Source organism: Rana temporaria, chromosome 4 (assembly GCF_905171775.1).
Source record: "Rana temporaria chromosome 4, aRanTem1.1, whole genome shotgun sequence".
Classification (NCBI taxonomy): domain Eukaryota; kingdom Metazoa; phylum Chordata; class Amphibia; order Anura; family Ranidae; genus Rana; species Rana temporaria.
The window spans coordinates 53,346,893-53,360,770 of NC_053492.1; the positions used below are offsets into that span (position 1 = coordinate 53,346,893).

General features: G+C 43.6%; 1 protein-coding gene across 1 annotated transcript in view; it reads left to right on the top strand.

Moving 5' to 3' along the window:
• The window catches only part of LOC120936217 (NACHT, LRR and PYD domains-containing protein 3-like), a 102,503-nt gene that overhangs the window by 78,883 nt on the left and 9,742 nt on the right, over positions 1–13,878 (top strand). Inside the window, 1 exon segment of the mRNA XM_040348410.1 lies at positions 11,176–11,343. The gene's annotated coding sequence lies outside the window, so the exon portion shown is untranslated.

Sequence of the window (13,878 nt, forward strand, 5' to 3'; positions counted from 1 at the left end):
TCTTTACAAAGATTCTGGCGGAAGCCCTGGCACCCTTGCGAGTCCAAGGCATATCCATCATCGCCTATTTAGACGAACTGCTCCTGTTTGCAGAATCTCCAGAAAGGTTACAAAAGAACCTCGAGAAAAAACCTCTAAAAAATCTGGGTTGGCTAATAAACATAGAAAAATCCAACCTACAGCCCACTCAGCGGATAACATACTAGGGATATGTAATAGATTCAGTCCAACAAAAAATATTTCTACCCAAGGAGAAAATAGAAAAAATCCCCAAAAAAGTACGTGCAATCCAGGCAAACTTACCATGTACCATCAGAAAGGTAATGTCAACACTGGGATTACTAACGCCCGCAATCCCAGCAGTACAATGGGCAGCCCTACATTTTCGGCCACTGCAAATGTTCCTATTAAAGATATGGGATCAAAAGCAGGAGTCCATGGACACCCAGGTTCTAATACCAGCAAAGGTGAAAAGAACACTATGGTGGTGGAGGACAGTGGAAAATTTAACCCAAGGACGGCTGTGGACACTTCCCATTTCCCAGACCCTTACCACAGACGCAAGTGGCGTAGGATGGGGAGCGCATCTAGGCTCCCAGATTACACAAGGGACGTGGGAAAAGGAAGAAAGGATGAGATCATCCACCTGGAAGGAATTGAAAGCAGTAGGGTTTTGCACTTCAATCCTTCCAAAAAGAGTTAAAAGGACATCACTTGCAGATCAGGTCCGACAACGCATCAGTCATTGCCTACATAAACAAACAGGGAGGAACAAGAAGTAGAACCCTGTGGGCAGAGGCATATCTAGTGAAAATAGCGCCTATGGCAAGCACTGAAACTGCGCCCCTTTCAGATAACCTTAAAGTGGAGGTTCACCCAAAAAATAAATTTTTAACATTAGATTGAGGCTAATTTTACTAAGCAGAATCGGGTGTTTTTTTTTTTTAAATGAATGCAGTACTTACCGTTTTAGAGATCGATGTTCTCCCGCCGCTTCCGGGTATGGGCTGCGGGACTGGGCATTCCTATTTGATTGACAGCCTTCCGACGGTCGCATACAGCGCGTCACAAGTTCCCGAAAGTAGCCGAACGTCGGTGCGCAGGCGCCGTATAGAACCGCACCGACGTTCGGCTTCTTTCGGCAACTGGTGACGCGCTGTATGCGACCGTCGGAAGGCTGTCAATCAAATAGGAACGCCCAGTCCTGAAGATCATACCCGGAAGACACGGAGAACATCGATCTCTAAAACAGTAAGTACTGCATTCATTTTAAAAAAAACACCCGATTCTGCTTAGTAAAATTGCCTTAATCTAATGTTAAAAAAAAATTTCGGGTGAACTCCCGCTTTAACAAAAAAAAACAGCTAACAAAACTAGTGATATTTATCATCCCTTGTGATACTTTGGGTGATATATCCTCTTTATGGAGAAATCTGGTGTTTTTAGACCCCTGATCCCTCTGTCCTCCAAGGCCAGGTAAATGCAGAACCAATACTGGAAGTGATGAAATCTTCATCACTTAAGGCCTCAGTTTTCACAGAGGAGAGGGAGAAACTGATGTTCCTCCTTTGTGCGCTGCCAATCCGACCAGATGGAATGGGAGAGCCTGGGAGAACAGGGGAGGGCTGTGGCTGAACGCAGCAGGGATAGCGCTGCCATTGTCCATTAGCAAAGGTGCTGAAAAGGAGATCCTGCCTATGCTCGGGAGGAGAGAAGAGACCCTCAGACCCTGGTAAGTACCTTGCTGCCCAGCCACTCAACAGTGCCCCCTTCATATGGCGCCCATGGCACTTGCCATGGCTGCCATACCCTAGATACGCCACTGCCTGTGGGCGCTAGCAGAGAAAATCCTAAAATGGGGAGAGAAAAACATACTCTCTCTATCAGCAGTCCACCTAAAAGGGGATTTAAACAGAGTGGCAGATTTTCTCAGCAGGAAGCAAGTGAAAGAGGGCGTTAAACCAAGAGGTGTTTAAACATATTACGCAAAAATGGGGAACACCTCAGGTGGACTTATTTGCCTCAAGAGAAAACAAAAAAGTCAGAGCGTTCTTTTCTCTGAAAAGAGAGGACGGAGCGATAGGGGTAGATGCTTTGGCACAGAGGTGGACATTCAAGATGTGTTATTCCTTTCCTCCACCAGTTCTGATACCAGCGGTAATAAGAAAGCCCTGCATAGAGAACACAACTTTGATTCTCATAGCACCTCACTGGCCCAGGAGACCTGAAAGAACTCGCTATAGAGCCCCCCTGGTTACTGCCAGTTCGGGAAGATCTACTCTCCCAGGGCCCAATATACTGCCCCCAAGTGAAAAGGTGGAACTTGGCCGTCTGGTATCTGAGAAGCGGCTGCTGAAAGCAAAAGGGTTCTCAAGCCGCTTAATAGCGATTCTGCTAAAAAGCAGGAAAGTGGAGACACGCAATATCTATCAGAAAGTGTCGAAGTGCTTTAACAACTGGTGCACAGAAAACACCTTCAACACACAAAGCTCAGTGGCAGTCTTAGGCCTCGTACACACGACAGAGTTTCTCGGCAGAATTCGGCGAGAAACTCGGTCAGAGCCGGATTCTACCGAGAAACTCTGTCGTGTGTACACTTTCAGCCCGATGGAGCCGCCGAGGAACTCGTCGAGAAAATAGAGAACATGTTCTCTATTTTCTCGTTGTTCTATGGGCGCTCTCGGCCCGCCGAGCTCCTCGGCGGCTTCAGGGCTGAACTCGCCGAGGAACTCGACGTGTTTGGCACGTCGAGTTCCTCGGCCGTGTGTACGAGGCCTTAGAATTTCTACAGAATGGTGTAGAGAAAGGACTTAGCATTAGTACCCTGAAGAGTCAAGTGTCAGCACTTTTGGTTTTTCAGGAAAAGAGATTAGCATCTGATCCATGGATAATCAGACTCTTCAGATCCCTGAGCAGACAAAAACTCACACAGAGTACAGTCTTTCCAAAGTGGGACCTGTCACTAGTGCTGCAAACTTTGACAGCAGACCCCTTTGAACCACTAGAAAATTGCAACCTAAAAGCAGTCTTTCTGGTAGCAATTACCACAGCCAAGAGGGTCTGTGAGATAGAGGCCTTATCAATCAGACCCCCCTTTTGTCAGATTTTTGCATAATTTTTAAAATGGATCCGAGATTCCTCCTGAAAGTAGTCTCGAGATTTCATGGGGAACAAGAAGTTGTGTTACCTTCATTTTGTCCGAACCCTTCTAAAGAACAAGAAGTAAAGTTTCATAATTTAAACGTCAGGAGATGCGTCTTGCATTATTTAGAAGTAACAAAAACACTGAGGAAGACGGATTCCTTATTTATTGTACATTCTGGAGCTAGGAAAGCGCATAGAGCCACTAGACGCACCATAGCCAGATGGCTAATGGAAGCCATTGAACAGGCTTACAAGTTAGGAGGCATACAGATCCCAGAGGGTATCAGACAGGGGTCAAGTCCTGGGGAAAAAAGTGTGGGAACTCCCACCCAAGATCCACTCCCCTACCAAAAAAAAAAAAAATGATACGCTCATATGCATAATTACTAAACCGCATGTTTGTTTTTTTTTGTCCATCCACTGTACCTTAGTAATCCTTTATGTTACTGGCCGCTTCCTGTATATGGATTCATCGGGTAGTGTGCGGATATTCCGTCACTTCCTTGATGCCACAATGTCTCCTGGGAGCTTTTGTCATTGTTCCCAGGAGACATTGCGGAGATCTGCCGCGAGTTATCGCGGGATTTAGAAAGAACTTTAAGCAAGTTCTTTCTAAATCCCGCGATAACTTGCGGCAGACCTCTGGCAGGGGAGGGTCAAACAAGGATGCTGTACAGGCGATCAACACCCTTCTTATCAACACTAATGACATCATTGGTTGCAGGGGTCAAGTCCTGGGGAAAAAAGTGTGGGAACTCCCACCCAAGATCCACTTCCCCACCAAAAAAAAAAAAGATACGGTCATATGCATAATTACTAAACCGCATGTTTTTTTTTTTCGATCCACTGTACCTTAGTAATCCTTTGTTACTGGCCGCTCGCTTCCTGTATATGGATTCATCGGGTAGTGTGCGGGTATTCTGTCACTTCATTGATGCCGCAAGTTCTTTCTAAATCCCGCGATAACTCGTGTCAGACCTCTGCAATGTCTCCTGGGAACAATGACAAAAGCTCCCAGGAGACATTGCGGCATCGAGGAAGTGACAGAATACCCGCACACTACCCGATGAATCCATATACAGGAAGCGGCCAGTAACATAAAGGATTACTAAGGTTCGCCTGCCACTGACAGTGACTCGAGCTGGGCATTGCTGCTTAGTGAAGGATTGGCTCGGGCGGCTCGGCTGCTCTCGGCTGCTCTAGTCCTGCAATGGGAACTGAGTTCCTGCTGTGAAAAAAGTGCAGGAACTCCGTTCCCACGCGTTCCCGCAGGACTTGAGCCCTGGTATCAGAGTGCACTCCACGAGATCAATGGCAGCCTCATAGGCAGAAAGAGCTGGAGCAACGCCGAAACAAATTTGTAAAGCGGCAAAATGGTCCAGCTTTGCCACCTTCATAAGACACTATAGGGTAGATCTTTGGTCAGCGAAAGATCAGACCTTTGGACGCAAGGTCTTACAAGCTGTGGTCCCGCCCTAAGGGTAAGTGCTCGGTTATCCTCTCAGGTGGCTGTCCTGAAAGACGATTAGGGGAAAAACTAAGTTACTTACTGGTAACGTTCTTTCCCGGAGTCTTTCAGGACAGCCGGGTACCCACCCAAAAGTATGTTGAAAAAACATAAAATTTCCTTGCAATAAATGTGATATAGTTAATTATGTTGTATCATATATTTTTGTGTCTCCCCAGCGAATGGAGGTGCTCTTAAAGAACTGAGGACCAGCAGGGAAGGAGGAAATTTATAGAAGGCTGGCGCTGTGTTTCCTACAGAGGGGAGGAGCCAAGGTCTCTCAGGTGGCTGTCCTGAAAGACTCCGGGAAAGAACGTTACCAGTAAGTAACTTTGGGCCAGATTCACAGAAAAAGTACGCCAGAGTATCTGCTGATACTCCGGCGTACTTTCAAATTTGCCGCGTCGTATCTTTAGTTTGAATTCTCAAACCAAGATACGACGGCTTCTGGCTTCGATCCGACAGGCGTACGGCTTTGTTTGTACGCCTTCGGATCGTAGGTGTAATACTTCGGTGCCCGCTGGGTGGAGTTTGAGTCGTTTTCCGTGTTGGGTATGCTAATTAGCTGTTTACGGCAATCCACAAAGCTACGCGCGTTCGTCGCATTCTCTTACGTCATCGCTAGTCGGCTTTTCCCGGCGTAAAGTTACAGCTTCTATTTCATGGCTTAGATTTAGACCAGCCATGTTAAAGTATGGCCGTCGTTCCCGCGTCGAATTAAAAAAAAAAAAATTTGTGTAAGTTGTCCTGGAATAGGAAAGGACGTAACGCACGTCGCCGTTCAAAAAATTACGTCGGTGCGACGTCATTTCGCGCAAAGCACGGCGGGAAATGACAAAACGGAGCATGCGCAGTACGTTCGGCGCGGGAACGCGCCTAATTTAAATGATACACACCCCATTTGAATTAGGCGGGCTTGCGCCGGACGGATTTACGCTACAGTTTACAGGCAAGTGCTTTGTGAATCAAGCCGTAAAACTTGCGGCAGTGTAACGTAAATGCGATACGTTACGCCTCCGCAATTCTACATGAATCTGGCCCTTTGTTTTTTTATTTACTAAAGTATATTTTTTCCCCAAAAATTGCATTACACCGGAGCTCATCCTTACTTGCTATTACAATCTTACACTTGTCAAAGTCTCATAAAAACGGAAAAAAAAAATCTGCTTTCCACACATCAACTTTAGGGACAACATGTTCACTTGCATCCTTATATAGCCCACCCATTTTTAGAGGCCGTTGTTTAGATATTCAATGTTATTCACTTTAACTGCAGTGGTCATATTGTTATGGCTGATTGATGTATGTTAATATACACCATCTGGGACATCTTCTTTTTTATTATGCAGAACTTTACATTATCCCAAATTAAATTATTCACATTCCTGCTCCCACTGTGGCCTTGAAGCATTTTTTTAGGACACCAAGTAGTTTTGGATATTAAACAACCAGGATAGAAGACAGAGTAGTTTTAGGATAATAAAAGTTATTTTATAATCTTACTATATAGATGTGTGCTTCAGGGAGACACTCAAGTAGCCATGCATATAACAAAGAAAGAAAACTATAAGGCCGCTTTCACACTGGGGCAGGGGCGGCGTTGGCGGTACAACGCTGCTATTTTTAATTAAGCTTTACGGTCATTTTTGGGGAGGTATTCGCCCGCTAGCGGGGACCTTTTATCCCCCGCGAGCCACTGGAAAAGGGTTAAGACCACCCGCAAAGCGCCGCTGCAGCGGCACTTTGTCGGCGGTTTGGCCGCAGTACCCATTCATTTCAATGGGCAAGAGCGGTGGAGGAGCCTTTACTGCTCCAAAGATGCTGCTCGCAGGACATTTTTTAACGTCCTGCCAGTGCACCGCTCCAGTGTGGAAGCCATCGGTCTTTCACACTGGAGTGAATGGAGCCGCTCTTTTAGGGCGCTTTGCAGGCGCTATTTTTAGCGTTATAGCACCTGTAAAGCACCTCAGTGTGAAAGGGGTCTAAGGGATTTTATGCCATTGCACATCTCAAATCCGTCTACCATCCACATCATTGATAAGGAAAAAAATTAGGCACTCGTTGCTTTTGCTTCCTTTTATTTGCTTTCAGATTTCACAAGTTAAACAGTAGCAATTGACTGTTGCACATGCACAAAATAATCTTTCTCAAGATGTCTATACTAAACTGATAATTACATGTCTTTTTGGCACCCGAATAAAATAAACATGTAATGCCGTGTACACACGACAGTTTTTCACGATGAGAAAATTATAGTGATTTTCCCTCGTATCCTGTCCCAGTGACAATGGTTTAACCAGGCAAGAAATGAGGAAACGTCTTCAACAAGATAACGTAGTGCCAGATATCGGTAAAAAAACTATTTCTGATCCTTATGAGATGGGATGTGGGCAAAGTTTGTGAGCCAAGGGATATAAGCCAAATCAGATGCCAACAAGGCCTGTGCTTGTAATCACAACCAAAAGAGTAACATTAAAGGTCCAGTTCACTTCTACTTTTTTCACATTGTTGGCAATCAAGCAAGCCCTGATGAAGGGGGGATATTAGCTACTTTTTCGATTGTTCTCCTGGCTTTTATCTGAATAAAGTTTTTTCTAGATGCTGGGTACTGGACTAAAGACAGTGGACACAGGACCCTGGACACAGAATCCTAGATACTTGACATGGGGCTCTAGACATAGGATATTAGAAGCTGGGTGCTGGACAGTGCACTAAATAGCTTGGACAAAGGACCTGGGGCTCTGAACTGAGGATTTTAGATGCTAGACATAGGACTCTGGACACAGGATTATAGATGCTGGACACAGGACTCTGAGCACAGGAATCTAAATGGTGGCTGGTGGACGCTGGACTAAACCTTCTGGACAGGGAGCTCTGGACAGAGTATTCCATTGATAGACATAGGACTCTGGACATAGGAATGGGCACTGGACACTGGACATTAGATTTTTTGCAAAAAAATCAAGTACCGTTAATATGTCCCTTACTCGCCACTTCCTCACAGCCTTTCTCCGCCATTTTTCGCATACCCCAAAAATTCTGCTGCATATCCCTGGTTGCAAATTTCTTCTTTAGAGAATAGGCTTTAATTATGACTTGCTTAATCCACCTAGCTATGGTGAAGTGAAGAAGGGAGCTCCCTGTGTGAACTTTTGGGAATTACAGTAAAATGGTTCCAAAAGCTTAAAGTTTTTCACCTCAATACATTCTATGCATTAAGGTGAAAAACCTTCTGTGCTGCAGCACCCCCCCCCTTTTTTTTACCTGAACTTGATCTGATTCAGCGATCACAACTGTCTTCCTCCTCATTGGGCCGATTGATAGCAATGGCAGCCAGTGGCTCCCACTGCTGTCAATCAGCTGTTGTGACACGGGAGCGGGGGGGTGGGGCTGAGCCTCCCACTCTGTGTCAATAGATGCAGACAGAGCAGCCCAGGAGCGAGCATGCACGGGTGCCCCCTATCAAAGCAACTTTCCATGGGGGCACCCACCAAAGAGAAGGGGCCTGGAGCACTAGCCGGGGACCACAGAAAAATAGAGTTGTGGCTGCTCTGTGCAAAAGCATTGCACAGAGCAGGTAACAATAGACATGTTTTTTATTTTAATTAAGGAATGTTTAATAACACTTTAAGTCTGCTTCCATTTGAGTGCTTGGACTTGCCATTGTTTGATTGTCTGTCTGACTTTACAACTGATGGGTCCAAGAATGGAGGTACAATTGAATTGCCCTGAGTTGCAGAATGTTGATGGAAAACTGGGCTTTCTCTGACAAAGTCCCCTGCACTGAAGGCATCTAGGACTCCTCCCCAGACCAACTGGTTGGCATCTGTCATAAGAACCTTCCACATCCTTGGGAGAAGGTTTTCCTTTTGTACATTTTAACACTACAACGAAGACCTTTGTGAACTTCCAACCTGGTAACAGTTTGGGCACATCCTTTTCTGGCTTGACGTACATTTTAATGCTACAACATACAAAAATATTTTAGACACTTGTGAACTTCCGAACTGATAACAGTTTGAGAAGGTCCTTTTCTGTTCCAGCATGGCAGTGCTCCTGTAATCGAAGCCAGCTCCATAAAGACATGAATTGAGCAGTTTAGTTTGGTTTGGATGAACTTGAGTGAACCATTTAGAGCCCTGACCTCAACCCTACTGAACACCTTTGGGATCAATTGAAACACGATTGCAAGCAGGTTCTTCTCACAAACATCTGTACTTGACAAATCATCAACCTGAAACATTGCATTTACATTAAACCCAAAGGACCAACCTCTTTTTTATCAGTCTCTTTCTTATCTTTATGCTATTCTGCGTACCACCTATGCCAGTTAATTGTAAAAATACTTTGGAATTTGTATAACTAAAGGGGTATAACTAAAGGGGCACTTGGCACAAAGTTAAATTTCTTTGTAAGAAAGATTTCCAAGCTGCAGGCAATTGGACTACCAATATATATTATTTTTCGGGGAGATCCATCCTCCTTGCCTTATCTAATTGTAAAAAATATTTATGTTTCCTTTTCTTCTTTTCGTTTCTTAATGTCCCCAAAATGTTAGTCTAGATAGTAAATGTAGTTATTTTTGCACCACATCACTCTAGAAATGCTATTTTTTTTTAATCATTACTGCTTCTGTCACCAATGGGCTTAGGTCATGATTGCACAAATAGGACAGTTTTCCACATTGACATCAATGTCCGACTCTGTTGCAGATTAGAATTCCCAAATCTGAAATGTGTGAGTTTGGAGTGGTGAGATCTGTCCATATTTTATGGAGCTTCTTATGACATTTTAAAGTTTTGTCTGATTAGGGAACAAAAATAAAGTTCTATAGAATAATAAACTGAACCAAAATAAAATATTATGTTCAGTGAAAATCACTTTCAATCATTTCACTTATTCATATCATGTAGTGGTCTCCAAACTGTGGCCCTTTAATTGCTTTTAACCATTGGTGCACTATTCCTCCAACCTACACCAACAATTAGGAAATATTCCTCTCATTGACACCAACAATGGGGCACGATTCTTCTCACTGACATTAAAGGAGTTGTAAAGGAAAACATTTGTTTGCCTAAAATTAATGTCTGCAAGGTAGACAGACAGAATAGTGTAATGATTCTGTTAAAAAATGAGTAAATACCTATTAAATTCCTTCATCTATATCACCTCCGGCATTCTAGTTTCTGTTCTCTCATTCACTTCCTGGTTTGCATCGCTCGTTCATGTAAGAACTACGGGCCAGATTCACGTAGAGCGGGCGCAGCGTAACGTAACCGGTTTACGTTACACCGCCGCAAGTTTTCCGATTTAGTGCCCGATCCACAAAGCACTTACCTGGAAATTTGCGGCGGTGTATCGTAAACAGGTCCGGCGCAAGGTGGCCCAATTCAAATGGGGCTCCTGCGCCGGACGTACTGCTCATGCTCCCGTCGCAAATTTCCCGACGTGCTTTGCGCGAAATTACGACGCGCCGACGTTTTGTGAATCGCGACGTGAAAAAAAAAATTACGCCGGGAAAATTAAAAAATTTAAAAAAAATTCAAAAGCGACGCGGGAAAGACAGGCATACTTTAACATGGTGGAGTACTTTAACACCATGTTAAAGGTGCCCTATCATTGCGACGGAAATCTAACACTTGCGACGCCGTAACGACGGGAAAAATCTCCTAATTTGCATACCCGACGCTGGTTTACGACGCAAACTCCCCCCAGCGGCGGCCGCGGTACTGCATCCTAAGATCCGACAGTGTAAAACAATTACACCTGTCGGATCTTCTGGCTATCTATGCGTAACTGATTCTATGAATCAGTCGCATAGATAGAAACGGCATGCCCAGTAATTCACACCTCCTTAAAGTCTCTAACACGTAGAGAGCGTCCTGCCGCACAGATGTAGTTCCCAGGAGGGGGCGAGCATGTTACTGGCCACCGCAGTAAAGCCTCCCTTCACGGTGGTCAGTAAAATCAGACAAGCAGGAAGTGAACAGAACAGAGAAGAAATAGAGCAACTTCTGAGCAAAAACGAACAATAAGGAAGTGAAAAGAGGAATGTCTGCAGGTAAAGGATGCTTATTATGAAAAAAAACGATTTTCCTTTACAACCCCTTTAATGATGGAGCACTAATCATTCCACTGACATCTCAAATAGAGATTTTTTTCTCTGAAACCATTGATGAAGCACTACAACTCCCTTGGGCACTAATGATGGGACACATTTCCTTCCACTGACAGAAAGGGTGAGGCAATATTCCTAACTCCAACAAATAAAATGGGTCATAATTTCTCCCACTTATACCATTGACCAGGTATTATTCCATCCACTGATATCAACAATGGGGCACTATTCATCCTCCCACTGACCAAAGACATTTTTGTACTGCCACTGGCCCTGCTAAAGTCTGAAGAACATATAACTGGACTTGTGTTTAGAAAGTTTGAGGAACTCTGATTTAGAGACTAATAAATTAATTCCAGGATTATAAATTAACTTTTTGTTCTGGTAACATTTATCTCTTCTACAGTTTTTTTAATAATCACCTGACAAACAGTTCCTGTCCCCACCTGGCATCTGGAGTAAGAAATAACCAGAAGCTGCAGAAACTTCATTTGTCTAAGAACAATCTAGGGGGTCCTCATTTCAGCGATCTGGTGGCAGCTCTGACAACAGCAAGCGAAATATGGGAATTACTGTAAGTAAGAGAAATGACTCAAAACATGCTTTAAGTGGACACATTGGCCTTCAAACAGTTGGGGTCAGTTTACCAAAGCAAATTGAACAAAAATAAATCACTATGTTAGGCTTACATTGTGCATCCAGCAATTACTATTGTTTCACTTACTACTGTTCAATGTGTATGGTGTGTTCCTATATTTTCTGTGCTGCCTTTATGCTTTCTGTCCATACAAAGTACATTCGGATTGGGCACATAAACGTATTTGAGGATGAAATAAGAAAAAAAGAAATAAGATCAGCTTGCTAAAAAATATAATGCACATGTATTAAAGGGATTGAAAAGGCAAACGTTTTTTTAATTCTAATGCATTCTATGCATTAAGATGAAAAACCTTCTGTGAGCAGCAGCACCCCTCAGCCCCCTTAATACTTACCTGAGACCATCTTTATCCAGCGATGTTGTTGGAGTGTCTCAGCTCCCCGTTACTCCCCTTCTAATTGGCTAAGACAAAATAAGAAATGTCTACACCTAACGTGGGTTCCAAGTAAAGTTTATTGGAATATGAAAATATTCAAAATGACACCAGAGGACACCAGCAGTGGTCAAGGTAGAAGTGTTTCACACATGGGCTTAATCAGGTAATGATTAAGAACATTTCTGTTGTGTGAAACGCGTCTATCTTGACTACTGCTGGTGTCCTCTGGTATAATTTTGGATATTTTGATAATTCCACTATTCCTGCGCGGAAAGGCAGAACATGAACTTGCACTGTGGCACTGATAGAACTTATGTAGTCTTCTCTCCCCCTTTTTATGTTTGTGTGTTTGTCACTGCACTTTTTGCACAGCACTGTTCGCACTTTATCACTTCCCTCATTAGTAGGGTATAGGTCCTCCGGCCTGCCCTGAAAGTCTTGAGAGGGAGCGCAAATGTCCTTTTGTTCATGTTCTCCCCCTCCCATGGGGTCTCACATCGGCGGGCCACATCTAGTACTTGGGGTGACCTTGCTTCAGCAGGCCTCCCAGAGAAAGGGATTCCCCTAGTTTTCAGCCGGGTGGACCAGTGAGTACCCCAGTCCCTGTCAGGAGCTTTGTGCCCCGGGGGATCAGGGTTAGGGACTTTTCACCTCAGTGGAGGGCCAAGCACACACCCTATGCACTTTTTAATGCACTGGGTGTTTAACTTTCGTGTGTTTCACTATACCTTGGCACTTCAAAAAAAAAATTGTTGAGGCCTTGTATCATATCTCACATTAAATGCCACTTATCAAGAAAGAATAAATTCAGTTCAGCTGATTTTTCCTCATAGCTGATCTCCTCCATGCCTCTTATCAGTTTAGTTGTCCTTCTCTGCACTTCTCCAGTTCTCCAATATACAGTGGGGATCGAAAGTTTGGGCACCTCAGGTAAAGATTTGTATTAATGTGCATAACGAAGCCAAGGAAAGATGGAAAAATCTCCAAAAGGCATCAAATTACAGATTAGACATTCTTATAATATGTCAAAAAAAGTTAGATTTTATTTCCATCATTTACACTTTCAAAATGACAGAAAACAAACAAAATGGCGTCTGCAAAAGTTTGGGCACCCTGAAGAGTTAATATCACAGCTTGTAAACGCTTTTTGTAGCCAGCCAAGAGTCTTTAAATTCTTGTTTGAGGTATCTTTGCCCATTCTTCCTTACAAAAGTCTTCCAATTCTTTGAGATTTCTGGGCTGTCTGTCACGCACTGCTCTTTTAGGGTCTATCCATAGATTTTCAATTATGTTGAGGTCAGGAGATTGTGAAGGCCATGGCAAAACCTTCAGTTTACACCTCTTGATGTAATCCCCCGTGGATTTTGAGGTGTGTTTAGGATCATTATCCATTTGTAGAAGCCATCCTCTCTTTAACTTCAGCTTTTTCACAGATGGCATCAAGTTACCATCCAAAATTTGCTGAAATTTTATTGAATCCATTTTTCCTTCTACTCATTAAATGTTCCCTGTGCCACTGGCTGCAATACAACCCCAAAGCATGATTGATCCACCCCATGCTTAACAGTTGGACAGAGGTTCTTTTCATTAAATTCTGTGCCCTTTCTTCTCCAAACATTCCTTTGCTCATTCCGGCCAAAAAGTTATATTTTAACCTCATCGGTCCACAGAACTTGTTTCCAAAATGCATCAGGCTTGTCTATATGTTCATTTGCAAAGTTCAAACGCTGATTTTTGTGGTGAGGACATAGAAGAGGTTTTCTTCTGATGACTCTTCCATGAAGACCATATTTGTACAAGTATCTATTTATAGTGGAATAGTGTACCACAACTCCAGTGTCTGCCAGATCTTTCTGGAGGAATCGTGCAGTCAAACGTGGGTTTTGAATTGCTTTTCTCACAATCCTGTGAGCTGTTCTGTCTGATATTTTTCTTGGTCTTCCAGATCTTGCTTTAACTTCCACTGTTCCTGATGACTGCCATTTCATAATTACATTTCCAACAGAAGATATTGACATCTGAAAACGCTTTGCTATCTTCTTATAGCCTTCTCCAGCTTTGTGAGCGTCAACTAC